Source organism: Artemia sp. Qi Xiang Cuo, chromosome 11, assembly GCF_049724085.1.
Source record: "Artemia sp. Qi Xiang Cuo chromosome 11, ASM4972408v1, whole genome shotgun sequence".
NCBI classification, from domain to species: domain Eukaryota; kingdom Metazoa; phylum Arthropoda; class Branchiopoda; order Anostraca; family Artemiidae; genus Artemia; species Artemia sp. Qi Xiang Cuo.
Window position 1 is genome coordinate 28454054 of NC_142804.1, and position 4234 is coordinate 28458287.

The 4234-nt window shown below is 34.0% G+C and overlaps 1 pseudogene; it reads left to right on the plus strand.

Moving 5' to 3' along the window:
- The first annotated feature begins 444 nt into the window (after window positions 1–444).
- Window positions 445–1419, plus strand: LOC148946842 (uridine phosphorylase 1 pseudogene; annotated as a pseudogene).
- The last annotated feature ends 2815 nt before the right edge of the window (window positions 1420–4234 follow it).

The following is a 4234-nucleotide window of genomic DNA, read 5'->3' on the forward strand; positions in this document are numbered from 1 at the left end:
AACTGCAAAAATATATTTATGGTGCCGGACCAACAATATCAATTTTTAATTCAAACTAGGAATATACCTGAAAATTTTAAATTAGTCTTATTTTCGTTCGATTTAATTAATAAAAATTTTATTTCATCTCTCACTTCAAAGTGATTTCGTCTCTCTCCTGGAACAAAATTTTTTTTGGCTCAACTTCTAAAGTGCGTATCTTTTGTGCTATATTTCCGTAGAAAATAAATTCAATTTTTCATTTTATTTCAGTTTTCAGTTCAGAATCGCTAAGATTATTATGTAAACTGCAAAACTATTTATGGTGTCCTAGCAATAATTTTTATTTTTTATTTCCAACTACAAAAATTTCTAGAAATTCTAAAATTAGTTTTGTTTCTTGTTAGGTTCTTGCTACTCGACAAGTGAATTTAACTTGTCACATCATTGTAAGAATTTTATAAGATGACTTCACGGAATATTTGTTGTAATAACAAGTGTAAATCAAAGTTTGATGGAGAGACAGTAGCAAGGAATAAGGAGTTGATTCATGTGAAAAATCATCACCTTGAGCAGATGCCATGTGATACATTATACCACATTCATTTAGATACTGAGTATCAGGATCTACGAGCATTATTTGGTGATGTTAAGTTTATTTGCATGGGGGGTACACCAGTTCGTATGAAAGAGTTTGCGCATTTCATCATGAAGGAGATTGGGATATAGTCTGCCAGCCGGTACTACTCTTCGAGATATTTCAGAAAAAGGGCACAGATACTCAATGTTTAATGTTGGAAACTTGTACTTTCATTAAGCCATGGAATGGGTGTCCCATCTATCGGCATCTTGCTATATGAGATGATTAAGCTTATGTACTATGCACAAGTAAAGGATCCAGTTTTCTTCCGGATAGGAACCTGTGGAGGAATTGGCATTGAGGGTGGAAACATTGTGATAACTAGCGAAGCTTTGAACGGATATGGTGAGCCTAATTTTGACCTTCCTGTGCTTGGCAAGAAAATGAGTCGCCCAGCAAAACTTGACTCCAACTTAGCGACGGAGTTAAAGAATCTTACAAGACCTGAAGATCCATGGAGCACAACCATAGGAAAGACAATGTGTGCAGATGACTTTTACGAAGGACAAGGAAGACTAGATGATGCTTTCTGTGAATATAGTGAGGATGATAAGATTGCATATTTGACCAAGCTAGATAAGAATGGAGTTAGAAATATTGAAATGGAGGCAGTTGTTTTTGGTGCACTAACTCACCATGCTGGTATTCGAGCGGCCATCGTTTGTGTAACCTTGCTCAACAGACTAAATGGTGATCAAATAAATTCTACAAAAGAACAACGAGATCAATGGCAAGCCAGACCTCAAAAGTTAGTATCGAGGTATATTAAAAGTCGCTTATTTTGCGGTCAGTGTAGTTGATTCTAGCAATACAAAAGAAGCATCTCATCTCGAAAGCTAGAATTTTTCTTTCGTCTTCTGTTTTTAGCGTCCATGTTTGACATCCATGCATGACTCTGGAAATAACTAAACTGTTCAATAGGCATATTTTGCGCTTGTTCGATAGATAGTTACTTTTCTAGCTTTTCTAGCAAGGTAGATCTAGCTTCGGAAGAGCTAGAATTTCAAGTCAGAGCTATTATTAGAGGAGAGTAGGCCACTAAGGTATAGGAAGTGGTTAATCGCTTCAACCTTTCTCCCGCCAATGATGATAACGGGTGGGTTGTCTAGTTCATGTCTTTTAATACATATTACAAGACATGACATGTCTTGTAATATATATTAAAGAATATATATCAGCAGCCTTCGTGTTGTTGCGTCATATTCCGATTGCATCAGTAACAGAACGGCATTTAGAATGAAGTTGAAGAGGTGTGGTGATAAGATGCAACCCTGCTGCACTCCTGACGAAGTTGGAAACTCTTCTGACAGTCTATCAGCGGTTATTTCGGCCTTGAAACTGGTCGTACAGACTGTTGATTATCTGGACTGTCTCTTAAGGAACCCCGTAATGAAGGGGGATTTGCCATAGTTTTTCGCGCCATACCTGGTAAAATACCTGATGTAAACCAACGGATAGTTGATAGAGTTCTCGGTTGAATTTGCTGTATCGTTCATGAGTTGTCAACCGAGAGACATCTGAACCATTACATATCTTCCAGGGCCGAAGCCTGCCTGATATTCTTCAATGGCAAAGACAATTGTCGCTTGTATGTGTTGGACTGATGTATTTCATCATAAATGATGTTTGTCAATACGGTTTTTTTTATATTACTATCCATTATTATGTAAAATACAGTAATTTTTCTGGGGTTTCAACCAAAAATTTATTTTATAACTGAAACTAGAATAGTTCCTGAAAATTTTAAACAAAATAATTTTATTTAACTGCAAACTGCAAAAATATTCATGATTTCTGAGAAATAATTTGAATTTTTTAATTCAAACCAGAAAAATACCTGAAAATTTTAAAACTAGTTTGGTGTTTCTTTCGTATAGACTCGTTTCATCATTTTATCTGGTGTAAGGAATACTAATATTTCCCATACCGGGATCCGGGTCGCAGCGGTAGCTAGAGGCCTAGTAAGAGACGACCGCACCCCATAGCAAAAACTAAAGTAACCCATAACTCCTTAAAATAGAGTCAGATCAAAACAAGAAGTGCACTATTAGAACTGCCTTGTCCAAAACCTCTATTTAGAAAACTTATCATCATTTGACTTGACCAACAGGGAAAATATATTGGCTTGAAAATCAAGAAAAGTGGCTGAAACCACGATATTCTCCACATAAGGCATGTTTTTTTCTTTCTGTTTTTTTCCTCGGCTAGCTGGGTACTGGAAAATCATAGAGAGCTATATAATGGCTGATTCTAACGGAAATTGCTACATATAGTGCTTTTTGTAATTAAAAATAAAATAATTTTTAAAATAGAATCAATTTTGACAAAAAAAAACTGCATTTTGTGTACAAGCTTGATGAATAACATTATAATCATAATAACCTTATATGACGCAATAAGTAAATGCAGAATTTATACACGTTCATCTTTCGACAAGATAATTTTATTTTATTTTAGTTCTAAGTTGAGGATCGCTAAAGTTATTATGTAGATTGCAAAAATATTTATGGTGCCCGAGCAATAATTTTAATTTTTTAATTAAAACTAGAAAAATACCTGAAAATTTAAAAATGAATTTAATTTTTTTTTTAGTTTCTAACTACCCGACGTGTCATTCAATGTTTACATTAAAAGATACGTGATGCAATAAGTGAATGCAATATTTATACACGTTCATCTTTCGACAAGATAGTTTTATTTTATATTAGCTGTAATTTCAGGATCGTTAAAGTTATTATGTAAACTGCAAAAATATTTATGGTGTCTGAGCAATAATTTTAACTTTTCGCGCTTATTTTTCGACAATCATTGTATTAAAAGACGATCATTAGAAGAACAAACCATTGCACACATTGGACATAGTTAGCTGCCTGATTCTTTAAGAGTCGTCTCTTACTACTGCAAAGAAGAAAAAGCCGTAGGTTTTTTCCTGTTTGTAATCAGGGTTTTTACATCAGGGTTTTAAAAAGTTTGAGATAGCCATTTTGTTCAACGAAGTTTAATGTTTTGGAAATTAGGTCTTTGAAAATGACAACCCCTCATAACCCTCAGAGCAAGGGTTGTAAGTTATGCCCTGGGGGGCATATGAGGTTCTTATAGAAAGTGCTGTCTTAAGAACTTCAAAGAGGGTTCATTCAATTGGAAATTGAAAGGGCCGAAATTGAAAAAAATTTATTTAAATGTTTTAATTTTTATAACTTTAAGAAATCGAAAATAAATTAAGATTTAGGGAATAAATATCATTGGTTTCATTTATTATAACATCAGGAATCATTTGATTCATAGGATCATCAAATATAGCTGAAACCTAGTAAAGAACCACCATGGCACATAGTAAGTAAAAGTAAAGATAATGCAAGCATCTTTTGACAATTATATAACATAAAATCTGATTGGTGAATTGAAACTAGAGTAATTCCTGAAAATTTTAAATAATCATAGGCAGCACAATAGTGCTGTCTAAGTAAAGAACAATGTATTATTTATTTTTGATTCTTGGTCTTAGACAAGGGCACTTCGTATCGAAGGAGTTGTCGTAGAAACTTCGAAAAGGGCTCATTCCTTATATTTCCTGGGGGCATATAAGGTTTTTATAGAAGGCTTTGTCGTAAAAAC